We start from the raw sequence: 16,318 nt of genomic DNA, 5'->3' as shown, positions 1-16,318 counted from the left end.
ACTCAGCCTTGGGTAAGAAACAGATTGTACCTTGAGAGTGGGTGTGTGTATGTTCAATTCGAATTTAGATCCTTTCACAGGTCTGGGATCAGCTCTAAACAGCCTAGCAGATGTCTGACATTTGTATGCTTGAGATATTGAGATATCGTTCAGAATTGTATGCCCGCACCCATGAGGAAATGTTCTGAACCTATCTGTGTCTACGAACTCACTGCGAGTGTTGAAGTTGGCTTCTGCTGATGAAACTGCAATCTTCAGCAACCTTTCTTTTAAATGAATCTGACTCCGGCTCTTCTTCATCTGACAGACTAGTAAATTATCCCTACAGCACATAGATGAATTCATTACTATGCACATTTCCAAAAAGCATAACATAAGATCTGAAATAGCAATTTTTACTAGTCAAAATGCATTTTAAACTTGTCAGAATTAAGTTACAGATATCAAAAAATGTTTATTACTAGTTGAAATTTCATATTAGATATGAGGAATGTTTTCCTCCAAGCAATGACATAATTTTTAATATAAGAATTTGGGTTGGTACTAGTGGAAATGCAATTCCTGGTATCAACAATCAGCATTTTTTATATCAAAAATGTAACTGTTGATATTAAAAAATCATATCCAGCCTTATATTTGTTCTCAGAATATGCAATTTTGATATAAAAAAATTAATTCTTGATCTCAACAAGGTAATTGTTGACAAGTTAATTTAAAATGACTAATTTCCCTATTAACAATCACATTTATGATATAAGAAATCACTAGTGACAAACCTGTTTTTCATATCGAAAAATAACATCTTTACGGTTTAATTTTTACATCTCTTATCGCTTGGGGTCTAAAAATGTAAAGGTCGACACCCTGTCACGGATAAGCAAGGTTGAACCCAGACCCACCCTTCCGGTTAAACTTGGTCGTTGCAGGGGGTGGAGTCTGTGGTCTGGAAGGAACTTTGTACCATTGCTATGCCCATCAACTGCCCTAGTATTTTGTTTTATGTGCCTGAGTCAGTCCGGACCAAGGTTTTACATTAGGGGTCACTCATCTGAGCTAGCTTGCCACCCAGGAGCAAATAGCACCCTTGGTTTAATCAAGCAATGGTTCTGGTCGCTCTCAATGGTGTGGAACACTGGTCAGTTTGTGTTGGCTTGTCACTGGGTTACGCTCATCCAGTGGCAACACAGTAGTCCTCACTGTGGTGGGCAGATTCTTGAAGGCAGCTCACTTTATTCCCCTCCCCAAATTACCTTTATCGAGGTAGACAGCAGCCATTGTCTTAGACCACGTCTTCCGTATTCATGGCCTCCTAGTTGACATGATTTTAGACAGGGGTCCCCAATTTGTGTCCAGGCTTTGGCCAGAATTCTGACGACAGCTGGGGGCGACTGCTAGCCTTTCTTATGAGCACCACCCACAGACCAATGGCCAGGCCGAGCAAGCTAATCTGCAGCTGAACAGGGTCCTGCGTTGTGTCGCATGCGGGGAACCATCATCTTGGAGTTCCAGATTAACCATGGTCACATTTGCATATAACTCTTTTCCCATGTTGTCTGTTGGCTTGTCTCCCTTTTAGTGCTGGTTAGGCTACCAGTCCCATCTGTTGGGGTTAAAAAGTTTATTAATAGACAAACAGTTTAAGAAAAGGTCTGGTGTGTCAGATGAAGAGAAGACTCAAGAGTCGAAAATGCAATTAAAAATGAAAAATTTACTGAAGATAATTTGCAATTCTATGGCAGAAGGGCTTCACACTCTGGATGAGTTCGCAGGCTGATCTGACTTACAGTACAACAATGCAGCAATTATACTCTTTACACAAGTCCAGAAAAGGTGGGATCTAGATAAACAGTTCTCATTGGTTACAGCAAAAATAGACAATTCTAAATGTGTGCGTCAATGAAGTATTGTATCTAGCTCCAGATATGGACGGCCTAAATGTGTGTGTCAAGGAAGAATTGTATCTAACTCCAGAAATGGATTGCGACATGGTTCCTGGGGGTTAGGCAGATCCTAAGTTATTAAGAGCTGATCTCCGACCTGTAAAAAGCTAAACCAGGGACACAATAGACGCAAGAGACAATCTGTTGTGGAAACTCAAGGTTGTTTCTTGTATGTTCAGCTGTTTTATCAAACTGGTTCAAGACTGGTTCCATCAACATTCGACTACAATATCATCACTACACACAGTGTCTATCTACATACAAAAGGAATTACTTTAATAAGAATTAACAAACAAAACAGAACAATAAACAGTAATTCTGTTCAGATAGATAGATAGATAGATAGATAGATAGATAGATAGATAGATAGATAGATAGATAGATAGATAGATAGATAGATAGATCTCCATGACCTCTGACCTGGTTTTTGTGTGTCTCCTGAAAACAAAGTTAAAATAGACAGGCAAAGAGAGGAGTAAGGGCACTAAACATTCTTTCAAAAAGTCTGTTTCATTGGTTCAAATCAATTTCAAAGTTTAATACTCATTCAAATAATCAAATAATTATATTTAATAAACGTGATGATAAACAGGATGTTGAGAAAAAGGATAAACGTTGATTCACGTTGAGATGGATTTGAAGGTAGAAATCCGACTCCTTCAAGACTGATTTCACAAGGCTGCCATTTTAAAAGCAAAATCGAGGCTGGGTTGGGAAGAAACCCAGAAGTATCGCTTTGGGGTCACACAGAAACATTGTGTACCTGGTTGTATATCTTAATCACAGTCATTTCTAGTGGGTACCAGTGAACACTATGCTAAATCAGAGCTGTTTAAGAACACGGTCAGCGGCACTTAAATGTTTGCGGGAAATGGACGTTTTTAAAACTTCAGTACCGGGACAACACTATTACATACAACACGAGGGTGTGCTTCAGAGGACTGCATTGTTTTATCTCTCACCTGGTTACATAGGCAAGTTACATAAGCAAGGAATCGTCCTCACGGTGTTCACCTGGTGCCATGAACTGAATCCTAGGAGGACACTTAAGCGTATTACTCTTAAAGAGATTGTAATTTAGTTTGATGCCTAATATGCTTTTAGTTGTTTAAATTAAACTGAACTAAATGATATTAAAGTGATGTTTACACCATCTACGTTTTGAAATTGTGGCAACACCTGAAGGTTTGTAGTCACACAGGATGTTGTTGTAATGTTTACAGTGCTGATCCTATACTTCCTTGTTTTTTCCCACCGCAGCCTAGCTTTCGTTCTTTAAAATGGTGGCCGTGTGAAATAAGCGTATTCTCTTCCCAAGAACCAGATGCAATTGTTCCCTCATGCATTCGTTCTTTCAGAGATGCCTCCAGACATGGAGGATCACCAGAAAAGGACTGGCAATAGGAATGAAGTGTTTGCGCCCTCTATATATGTGTGGTCAGAAAGTCTGGTTGTCTTTCAAAGACATTCCTCTCTCACTTCCCTCACATTAATTGGGACCCAAATTCATTTGACCACTTCCCATTATCAAGGTGCTCAGTCCAGTGTTGGTTCAACTCAAATTAAGCTCTAAGTTTAAAAACATTCATCCGTTTTTTTTTCAGGTGTTATTGATCGCGTGTGTGCATATTATTTTGTTATTTCTGCATTTGAGTTCACTCTTTTTTTTTTATTCTTTTTTTACTCATGACACAAGTATTTTCTTTCTTATTTGTGTTTAAAGGTTTTTAGATTTTGGCATGATGTCTAGCTTTTGAGGCTCTTTTGGTCTACTTCACTTTTTCAGGCAGGTCCTATTTAGATGATTTCTTGATTGCGAACATGTGTGGTAGTAATCAGGTCTGGGTGTGGCTAGAGAACTTGAAGTCTGTGTGATAAAATAAAGTTATGTTTTAATGGGGAAAATCATTTTCACATAGTGTTTTGTTTTTAATAATAAAAACCTTCGTTTAAGAACTGCACAATGTGTTTAATTGTGTTATCTTTGACTATTATTTACATTTGTTTGATGAGCTGAAACAGTTGTGTTAGATTTCTGCATTGCATTTGTTATGCAGATTGCTAAACCAGAGAACATTTGTCATTTAAAGGTGCAGATTTAAGGCTTTATGCAGATATTATGCAGATATGTCTCATGTCTGTGAGGCAAATATTCTCAGAGATTCAGCTGTTTTTTCTGACAGGTTCTGACAGGTCAGGCAAAGAATGAGAACGCATGCCCTATCTGCTTTACAAGTTTTACAAAACCATGTTTTGTTGTGATTACGAATATGCACAAATAAAAAATGGCCATTTACAGCTTTCAAATTTATGTCTCATCAATATGACCAAAATGATCTGGGATCAATTATAAGAATCAGCTCAAATGTGTGTAATGGACCCCAGGAGGTTGATATGACAAGATCAATCTAAATATGATCTGCTATGTTTTTACATTTAATGTGCATCAAAATTAAGGTTTTTGTAGCCAATGTTTTTAGTGCCTTTTCACCTCAGCTTTCGATGAGAGTTTTAATGATTTACTAAAACTTAACCTTTTTTTTTTAGACCTAATTAAAGACTATGAGGAGAGTAAAGAGGAACAGCATGTCAAAATTGAGGACAAAACTCATTTAAAGGCTGATGGTATTTTAAAAGTGAGAGACAAGAGTTGTTTTACCTGCACTCAGTGTGGAAAGAGTTTGGCAAGCAAAAGCAAACTTAAGATTCACATAAAGATCCACACGGGAGAGAAACCATTCAAATGCACTCAGTGTGGGAAGAGTTTCAACCAATTATCAAAACTTAATAATCACATGAGGATCCACACTGGAGAGAAACCATTCACATGCACTCAGTGTGGGAAGAGTTTCATCCACTCATCACACCTTAATCAACACATGATTATCCACACTGGAGAGAAACCATTCACATGCACTCAGTGTGGCAAAAGTTTCAGCAAATCTTCATCACTTTACAGACACATGAAGATCCACACCGGAGAAAAACCATTCACTTGCACTCAGTGTGGGAAGAGTTTCAGCCAATCATCAACCCTTAATAAACACATGATGATCCACACTGGAGAGAAACCATTCACATGCCCTCAGTGTGGGAAGAGTTTCAACCAATCATCAAACCTTAATCTACATGTGAGGATCCACACTGGAGAGAAACCTTTCACATGCTCTCACTGTGGGAAGAGTTTCAACCAATCATCATCCCATAAAAAACACATGATGATCCACAATAGAGAGAAACCATTTACATGCACTCAGTGTGGGAAGAGTTTCTGCCAATCATCATACCTTAATAAACACATGAGGATCCACACTGGAGAGAAACCATTCACATGCAGACAAAACAACCATTGAAACCTAAAAAAACGAGAAATCAACAGATGATAAATCAGAGACGGACGGGATAGCTAATAACCTGTCAGCTAGCATTGCAGCAATACATACGGACATCAAAGCTTTCCGGATCGATATTAAATCCGATTTAACCACCTTCCAAGATTCTCTCGCAAAAGATGTGAAAATGGAACTAAGTAACTTTAAACAGGAAGTCTATTATAAACTAAAGGTGGCCTTATCACGGACCTAAACGCAACAGCAGAAAAGGTCAACGAAGCGGAGCAACGAGTTGGAGAATTGGAGGAGAACATTGCTGAGATGAAAGAAGTGCTCAATCAATCCATCCAAATTCAAGAAAACTTGCAAGAGAAACTGTGAGATCTAGAAACAGGCTCCCGTAGAAATCATATTCGGATCTTTGGAATCCTGGAAGGAAGCGAAGATAATAACATCCAAGACTTGGTGAAAACGATTATTAAAACGGAGCTGTCACTCGACTAATTGAACCTTAAAATCCAACGGTGTCACCGGGCACTCAAACCAAAACCACCTGCTGACACACACCCTAGATCAGTAGTGGTATTCTTCCTGGAATATAAAACAAAGGACCTGGTTCTCCGCTCTGCATGGAGGAAGAAAGTAATACACTGGAACAAAAAAAGGATTTTTTTTGACCAAGACTACCCACCTGAGATTCAACAGAAAAGATGGGCTTTTGGAAGAAAAGGGGATTAAGTTCCAAACACCGCCGCCAGCGAAACCTAGAATCTTTCTAGAAAACGGGCCAGTCATGTACAATTTGATGACGGAGACATTAAAAGATCTGAAAGAAAAAGGGCTGATAAACAGCAAAGGAGAAACTATTATAGGAATCTCTGGGAAAGTGAAACAAAGACCTTGGCAAAAGGTTGGAGTGACATGGAAGAAAAGTAAGGAAAAACATAAAGTGAAGATCTGGGAAAAACTGTGAATTTCAAAGGGACAACACTAGCTCCATTTGAAAGAAGGGTAAAACCTGACAGATCCTAACAAAGAACTCTGAGAGACTGGTAAAACTTCTTGACTTGATTCACAGATGATGGACATTTAAATCTTTTGAAGGAAGAATAGTATTTAACCGAACTGACCAGCGACACAAGATGAATGACTAAAGCACACCAAGAGTCGAGTCATTGAGTAACATACTGGTAGGAAGACATGAAGGGATTCTAATTGATACAACTAAAATCCCTTGCTATAATTAGTAGAAATATCTAACTTAAAAACCTAGCCAGAAATACAAGAATATAAAAATGCCAGAAATGGGCGCTGAATATATTCGTTAACATTTTTTGTGCAATAGGCACAGCAAGGAGGGGCCCTTTAGAGAAGGATGGATTTCCCCTCACATTAAGAAGTTATTTTAAGACTTCAAGGTTTGGAGACCTTTTTCGTAATTTTTTTTAATGTGGTTCAAGATATTCATGTTTGTGTTTTTCATGTTCCGGTCACCGTGATCTTCGCGATAACATCTGTTTATAGTATATGCAAAAATAGGAATATAGAGTAATTACTTTGAATATTAATAGGTTACTAAATCCAATTAAAAGAAGCAAACTCGTGGCTAAAATGAAAAAAGAAAAGCAACAGATAATCTTCTGGCAAGAGACACATCTTTCTGATACAGAACATAAGAAATTAGAAAAAATGGGATTTAAGGTTTTCTTTTCCTCATATAACAATGGTCGTAAATGAGGAGTAATGACATTAATCTCAAATAAAATCAATTTCCAATTCATTTCTAAGATTACTGATAAAGAAGGACGATATAACCTAATTAAAGGAACTATCGACCAAATCTAAGTTACATTAGTCAATATAAATAGACCACCTGAAAAAGACAAAACATTTCTCAAAAAAATATTTACTATTATAGCCAAGTAGGCCTCGGGTACGTTGATCTGTGGAGGAGACTGAAATGTACAACTTCAGCCTAAACTAGACACATCTTCTAATAAGCAAATTAGTCAAGAATCTAGACAAATAAGATATATGATGAAAGAATTAGGCTTAATAGATGTATGGAGAGACATATACCCTCCTAAAAAAGAATATACTTTCTTCTCTTCCGCCCACATGTCTCATTCTAGAATTGATTATTTTTTTTATGTTTGGGTCAGATCAACATAAAATAAAAGACTGTAAAATAGGAACAAGGGACATCTCAGACCATGCAGGAGTATATTTAACAGTGTACCTAGACAATAAACCCCAAAAGACATTTTGGCGATTTAACCCTAATCATTTGAATGATTTAACATGTGTAGAATATGTTAAAAAAAGAACTATTAGAATATTTAAAACATAATGATAATGGAGAGGTGTCACCTAGTATCCTATGGGACGCAGCTAAAGCTGTTATGTGAGGTAAACTTATAATGTGGGGATCAAGAAAAAAAAATAAAAAATTACATAAATAATCTGAATATACACAACTTAAAGAATTAGAGACTAAATATGGTAATAAAGAAGATCTTTTTATTAAGATCAAAGAAGTTAAAGCGGAACTCAATAAAAATATTCGATGAGCAAGTACAATTAAAACTTACATTTTTAAAACTGAAATTTTATGTCCAAAAGCATTAACACACACAAAATGGTCCAAAAGCAAAAAAGCTCCTGACATGGAGAATAAGGAAACAACAGGCAGAGAGGAGTATATTTAAAATCAAAGATCCCAAAACTCAAAAGATATGCCATAAATTGGAGGAAATTCAACAGGCTTTTCAAAAATACTATAAGGAATTATATACCTCAAAAGATAATATTGAACTTGCAAACATACAAGCAGTTTTACAACACATTAGATTTACATTACAACACATTAGATCAACTGGATCAATACAAAATAAAACCCTAACTCAAAAATAGCTATAGAAGAAATAAGCAACACTATATCAAAACTTAAAACATATAAAGTACCAGGCATAGATGGCTTCTCTGCAGAATGATATAAAATATTTAAAGAACAATTGATGTCAACGCTTTTTGAATGCTTTAATCATACCTTACATGAGGGCGACCCCCCCCCCCCCCCCCAGATCCTGGAGAGAAGCTATCATGTCTGTGATGTCAAAAGAAGGAAAAGATCCACTAGAGTGTAATCCATATAGACCTATTTCAGTCCTAAATATTGACTGTAGACTCTATGCATCTATATTAGCTAAACGATTAGAGGACATTCTTCCAGACCTAATAGATACTGATCAAACAGGTTTTATAAAACAAAGACAAACATATTATAATATATGGCGAGCCCTTCACGTAATAGATTATATATCCCATAACAAGATTAGCTCTCTCCTAATTAGCCTAGATGCAGAAAACACATTCAATTCGGTGAGTTGGGATTTTTTATATTTAGTTCTGCAACAATTTGGATTTGAGAATGACACTATAAAAGTTTTTAAATCTTTATATATAACTCCTACAGCTAGAATTAAAATTACCAGAGATATTTCAACATATTATATTATACAAGGGTGCCCATTAAGTCCTTCCTTATTTGCGTCATTTATTGAACCATTGGCACAACAGAAATGAGGGGAGAGAATATCTCAGAAATGAGATATTAAACATAAAATCTGTTTATACGCTGATGATTACTGTTACTTGCATACCCAGAATTCACCAATAACTAAAACTTGTAATCAATAAAACTATATACACCTGCAGCTATATGTTAGAATACTTAGATTTCACTTGAATACAGAGAAAATCTCTGTATTTACCTGAAATCTAAGTATTCTAAGTTTTTACACTTTTGAGTTTTTCTCTTAGACTCCTTGGCTTCCATTACAACCACATCTGACATATCTGATTGGTGTGACTTTTTACCACATTGCTTATTGACATCTGCATTCAGATGAGCTAGTCCCTCTGATTGACCCTCTGAAAACATTTCTTCAAGGTACAGATCATCTGTGGAACACTCGGCCATGTCACGACTTGTTCCAGCCACATTTTCTTGTTGGTCAGCCAATGCGTTTGTGCTACCCACAAACGCCACATCCATGACCCTCGCCACAAAATTTCACCAGTACTCACATTGACCCGTCTCCCAGCAGCGTAGCAACAAGTGCAACTGAGTCAGGGGTGCCCTTGTTAGGGATGTTCCTCAATTTTCGCATTAGAAAATTATCTATAGCGAAATTGTTCATTTTGCCACTGTTCTCCTCAATTGTGAGAATGCCTCTTAATGCGACAACAATTCTGGATGTATGACAGCAGGCGTCACACTGCTGGCACCTCGTCACCGAAGTTCCCAGATTCACCTTTGGTAAAGCATGTTGTTTCGGGCAAAAATATTCTATTTTTACCTCAGCGGTGACAATGATGCTCTCCTTCCTTTCAAAGTTCTCCCTAATCTTTGCGACCGCTGTTAAATCATCAGCACAAACTGCAACTGTAATTTGTGCTGTACTTGACAAGCACTTACAGCCACCAAATTTCTGCACTGAAACATTTGTAAGTGTATACCACTTTCCAACATTAAGCAGTTCCCCAGCCCAAACAGTCAGGGACATGCTGTATCATATAGATCATATGATTTAGTCATCATCTTTTGGCTGCTGCGGGTGTATGCGTCTCTGACTTCGTTTAACTGCAGTACCTTGATTTTGATGTTGACCTAAAACACAAAAACACAACCGACTTTTGTTACACAAAACATAAATTCATACAGCAACAACATAACCTTACACTAATATCACATTTTAATTATACAATTAATTTTACAATACCTACAAATGCTGCAATACATGTAATGAAAGTAGTGTTGATATTAAAAATTTAATTATCAATAAAACCTACTCAAAAGTTTAAAATTGCTTCAGTACTCAATTATAATTGCAACAATACAAAACAAATAAATGGCCATTCAGACACATACTGAACTCTAAAATTTAGCACAGCACTGTTAACTATTAGCTTCAAGACACTGCTTTTGGAAATAACAGGTGGGGTAGATAAGTGAAGGTGATTCCAACAGCAAAACAGGGAAGAAGAAACAGTTTATTACATTTAAGACACGAGAAGTAAAACCCAGATTTGGAATAACCTCTAAAGAAAGTTCAAATAATGTGTCTGCATTTATAAAGGTGTTAGAATGATTAAGGTTAATCATTGTTTTTAAGGTTAAGGTCTGCTGTCAAAAATTCACTAATTCACCAACGTCACTTTAGAGCTAGTGTTTGAATGATGTAATGTATAAAGTGATGACAAAACAGCTGACTTTTTAAGATTATAAGGCTGAACTTGACATGAAATGCCCTCTGTCTACAGAGATATCCTTTACAGTCTACAGTATTCCTCTGTTGCAATCAGGATATCACAATAATTAACCCCGAAAAAAGCAACTCAATCACTACCAGACTGCTGTTGTGTTTGCGATAAGGAGGGTGTGTTCGGGTGTGAGGTCTCTGATTAACACTTAGAACCGGGATAGAAAAGTAACTGTATTAAAATAGTAACTGTCCTCCCTGCAAAAAAAAATCCAGCTTGGAACCAGCCTAGGCTGGTTGGCTGGTTTTAGCTTGTTGACCAGTCTGGTTTTAGAGGGGTTTTGGCCATTTCCAGGCTGATTTTAGCTGGTCAGGCTGGAAAATGACCAGCTAAAACCAGCTTGACTAGCCTGGTTTAAGCTGGACATAGCTGGTTTTGGCTGGGCTGGTTTCCACATGGATGTGCGCATGCTCGCTTGCTTGAAAGCGATATTGTAAGACCGCCCACTCCCATTCAAATTAGTTACTGACCGTTCCCATGCTTTATTCGAAATTTAATCCCACACCGCAAGAAATCTGGTTGGGTACCGCGGTACAGCAGCAGGAATGTAGACCTCTAGCTTGTATTTACCACGTCTCCCTTCTCCTTCGGTCTAAACCGGAAATACTGCCAAACTGCAGAGGTTGTGTTCTTTTTCGAGACCAAGTCACCTGGTGCGCGACGTGCCATCTTACCTCACCTTTCTCTCTCTAAATAATATTAAATATTTAATACTTGTCTCCTATATAAGTGCATTGCTTTTTATGACGGTATATCGGTATTGAAACTGATACCGTTGCTATTTTTAGATCCCGCGGTATACCATATTACTGCCCAAACCTAATACACACACACTCACACACAGAGATTTGCCGTTTATGTATTGTGTTAATTTATGAATGTTGTTTGTGTTTATGTTGATGGTAAGGGCATTCTTCAGAGAGCTGTGTGATTTTCATATATAAAAAAAGATTACTTAAGCATTCCATGATAAAATTTGAATGCAAGATCTAGAGAACTGAACCATTTTTGTTATTTTTATTCTTGTGTATCCCATTGATTAAAGACGAGCATTACAAAGTGTCTTGTATTTATCTTCTTTTTTATTTTTCTTAGAATGTTTCCTTAACCCCTATGCAAGCAGGGGCCCGTTCACAGTCCGCTGGGGGCGTGGCTGGGCGTGTCTATATCATTTATGACCTTTGTTCCGTAAATATATACAACCTTGTGTCAAAACCTATGCATCGTTAGAAAGCTATAAACCTCAAGATTCATGTTCTGCACTTGTTTTTCAAATCAATGTACCACAGAGGAAAGGGTTAAATGAAATCACGAAGGACCGCCCATTTAAACACGTGCAAAGTTCACCGCAATACTTACGTTTTATCTCCTGTAGTTCTGATCAGCGACATCCATGATGGTGTAAGGGTTCACTGTCCAAAATGCATCCTAGCTTTTGATCCAAAACAATGGAAAAATTTGGGAAAAACGAAAAATACTCCCATTGTTTACAAAGATCATTTCAAGATGAAGTAATCAGTAACGACTCTTTTCGATGAAAAAATATTATTTATCCGTATTCAATCGATGAAAAGTCCCTGTTTTAGTCTCTTCCTTGCCAAATAAGCCCGCCTTCGTCTCCCTCCTTCAATCACAGGCTTTGTTATTGTTCTCAAAACAAGGGCAGTGCTTCACTGGCTCAGAGAGGTGTCAATCTTCGCACGTCATTTTCTACTTGTTAAGCCAGCTAATGTGTAGACGGCAATGTTTTGATGGATGGAAGTTGTAGCCAATTAATATGGCGTCCGGAATGGGTCAATAACCTGACGCTGCAACGTGCACTCGTCTCACTGAACGTGACGTCTGCCGAACGTGACGTCTGCGTCTGCCGAACGTGACGTCTGCATCTGCCACATTCTGTTCAGCTGCCTGAGAACGTGATGTCTGCGTGTCGTCTGCCACTTTACTGTTCCGCTGCTTAATCCAGCTTTATTTTACCTATTAGTTCTCTATTATTGTTTTCACTTAAATCCTCAGTTATGTTTAATTTGCAATTGAGTTATTTTTACCATTTTTATTCACAGCTTTTTATTTCAACTGGTATATATTTATAAATATTTATACAAATGATATAAACATTTTGGTATGCCATAATTAAATGTCAATTTAAATAACATAAACAATATTCGTACAGTTATAATTTTATGTAGTTGTACAGTTTGTCAAGTTTGACTGACAGGTGTTCTGACATAATTATACAAAACAAAATTACACCTCAAAAGTCAAGAGCATGCTCACTTTATAATTATTATTATTATTATTATTATTTTGTACTTTTATAGCCTAAATGTTTTTGCAGGTACATACAAACTTTGTATTAACAGGTACAGAAAACATGGAAGGGAATCGACATTTTAGAGTCAAGGTTTCTCTTAATTCTCCCATATCATCACATATTAAGTGTGTTTAGCACCTGCAGGAAAAGCAGAAAATCAGCCCCTGATGTACTGACAAAGGCCCCTGATCTTTTGGAATGTGTTGCACTTAAATATGTTGTATCACATTTATTTTATCTAAGTAACGTTACTGAAAATTACCACATACATCACAAACATTCCGCGTTTGTGTCGGGTAATTAAATCGTCAGCTGTTCAGCAGTACCTGTTTCTACCGGCAGGTGGGAGTGGCACTGTTGTCACATGGTTTTAAAAAACTCCGCTACTGCACTTCATTTATTCATTGTTTAAAGGAGCTAAAGTTGATGAGGTAATAATATTTTTTTCTCTTTTGCGAAAGTGAATAGTTCTAACTACTGATGAAGCTTAATATTTGTTTCCACAGTATAAAATGTGTGTAGTTTTGTAGAAATAAAATAAATGTAATAGTTCATACCAATGTAAATACATGCGAATTAGTCAGTAAAATCTAAGTTGTACTAGCTTTCTAGATATGAAGTAGATATCTAGGCATAGTTATCGAGATATGATATGGCCAGTCACTTCTGTTTCTGTAATTAAATCACAGTGAATTAATGGATCTAGCTTATTATTTTTATAGCTACATTCTACTGTAACATGCTATGTCAGTTAGCAGGGGATTATAAATCGACTTTCTTATTAAAATACCTAAAATGGCTGTAAGAACACATATACTTGAACTCAGAATTATTAGCCCCCCCCCCTTACCCCTAATTTTTTCCCCTAATTTCTGTTTAACGGAGATTTTTTTCAACACATTTCTAAACATAATGGTTTCAATAACTAATTTCTAATAACTGAATCATTTTATCTTTACCATTATAACTGTAAATCATATTTGACTAGACATTTTTAAGACTATACAGCTTAAAGTGACATTTACAGGCTTTAAATGCAGGGTAGGTAGGCAAGTTATTGAATAGTGATGGTTTGTTGTGTAGACTATCGGAAAAAAAAATAGCTGGAAGGGGCTAATCATTTTGACTTAAAAATGTTTTTTTAAAAATGCAAAATTGCTTTTATTCTAGCTGAAATAAAACAAATGAGACTTTCTCCAGAAGAAAAAAATATTATCAGACATACTGTGGAAATTTCCTTGCTCTGTTACACATAATTTGGGAAATATTTAAAAAAGAAAAGAAAATTCAAAGGGGGATAATAATTCTGTATAAAACATTCATTGTCGCAGTCGTGTAAATGATCAAAGTTTTGTCATGTTTATTCAGATCTTATTTTTATTCAACTACAGCAATAGCTGATGCCTTCATCCATATTAGGGATTTCCTGGACTGTTCATCTTCTTTGTGAGGCATATATAATTTCTGCTCGAGTATGAATGAAACGGGCATTACATGTATTTAAAGTGCTACAATGCCCACATTAACCATTTTGAGGAAAACTGAAAAAAAAATCCCTCTAAAGTAATTTGTAGTAAACATATTTTTAGCATATAGATCTTTATTGTAATTTTTTTGTACTATTTTTTATAAAGTTGTTATTATATCAAAAAGAGTAGCCTATTGAATATCAATATTTTGCATGGTATTGAATTAAAATATTCCAGTATCTTGACAACACACCTAAGGTAATCACTCTGTCCAACATGTGTGTAGCTTTGTATCACATTGCATAACAACTCACTCTAGAAAATAAATCATATTTTCAGTTTTGAAGACATGCAGAAAATTACATTTACAAAAAAACTTAAGTGGTGTGATATGGCTTATAACAGACTAGTAAATGAAAAGTGGGTTCATTTATCAATGTTTTTTTCCTTTTTGGTGTTACAAGTCACAAAGCTTCACAATTGATTGTTAAACTGTCAACTCAAAAACCCTTTATTTTTTATTGAACCATTTATAATCTTATTATTAACATTACAGTAGATCACCTTATGTAAGTGAGGGTATATTAGTGGGGTGAATTAGAACGACTTTTTTGTGTGGTTAGGGGATACTTTTTAGGGGCTAAGCCCCTTATCCCTTTCGACCCTAGCAACACCCCTGTAGCAAATGGTTAGGCAAATTTATAAAATTATGTAATTGTCCTTTTCCTACATTATCAATTGCTTGTGTCATGTTGCTCAAAAAGTGTAATTATTTGTTGAATAGTGTAACCCAGTAGTCACCAACCTTTTTAAGCCCAAGATTTCCTAGTTCAACCTTGATGATATGGAAGGTCTACCTAAAGATAAACAGGTAGAAGACAGCTTTTTCCTTAAGCCCTTTATTTCATTTTTTTGTATCAATATTCTTACATTCTTCAGTCTGCATATTTGGAATATTTACTCCATCTCTATTTTTTGCCTTTACCATTTTAACCTTAAGTGTGTGGAATATTTTAAATCTTCATGTCTTATATTTGTTAAATACATTAAATTTTAATATGTCACTGTAGGGCTTTTATGAGTCAAATTACATAATTTACACTGCAAAAAAATTTGAGATTAATGTTTCAAATACATTTTTTAATGTGCTGAAAATGTTGGTAGAAATTTCATGTCACCAATATAACAATGTACTTTATCAGTATTACCTGATGTAAACTGTGACAGTCATTGAACAAGACTGGACTATATGTATATTAATTATTTAAATTTTATAATCACAAATTGACTGTTTTTGAGTGCTTAAACACAACATTTATTTTTTTTAGTGTACACAAAAACAGCAGGTGCTATGAACGAAGTATTTTATTTACCACAATTACTACACAAAAAAAAATGTTTTTGCATGACAAAGAACACTAGAAACAAAAAAGAACAATATACAATGGGGTTGCAAAGAACACTAGACACAAAAAAGAACAATATACAATGGTGTTGCAAAGAACACTAGACACAAAAAAGAACAATATACAATGGTGTTGCAAAGAACACTAGACACAAAAAAGAACAATATACAATGGTGTTGCAAAGAACACTAGACACAAAAAAGAACAATATACAATGGTGTTGCAAAGAACACTAGACACAAAAAAAGAACAATATACAATGGGGTTGCAAAGAACACTAGACACAAAAAAGAACAATATACAATGGGGTTGCAAAGAACACTAGACACAAAAAAGAACAATATACAATGGTGTTGCAAAGAACACTAGACACAAAAAAGAACAATATACAATGGTGTTGCAAAGAACACTAGACACAAAAAAGAACAATATACAATGGTGTTGCAAAGAACACTAGACACAAAAAAGAACAATATACAATGGTGTTGCAAAGAACACTAGACACAAAAAAGAACAATATACAATGGTGTTG

At 35.9% G+C, this 16,318-nt stretch overlaps 2 pseudogenes; one reads left to right on the top strand and one right to left on the bottom strand.

Annotated features, from left to right (window-relative positions):
* Positions 1-16,318, bottom strand: part of LOC130222307 (NACHT, LRR and PYD domains-containing protein 12-like) — a 339,313-nt pseudogene that overhangs the window by 118,217 nt on the left and 204,778 nt on the right.
* LOC130222311 (zinc finger protein 850-like) overlaps positions 1-16,318 on the top strand; it is a 535,728-nt pseudogene that overhangs the window by 332,132 nt on the left and 187,278 nt on the right.

This window comes from Danio aesculapii, chromosome 4, assembly GCF_903798145.1.
Source record: "Danio aesculapii chromosome 4, fDanAes4.1, whole genome shotgun sequence".
Lineage (NCBI taxonomy): Eukaryota > Metazoa > Chordata > Actinopteri > Cypriniformes > Danionidae > Danio > Danio aesculapii.
Note: the sequence above shows the minus strand (reverse complement) of the source record. Positions and strands in the feature narration are given on the sequence as shown.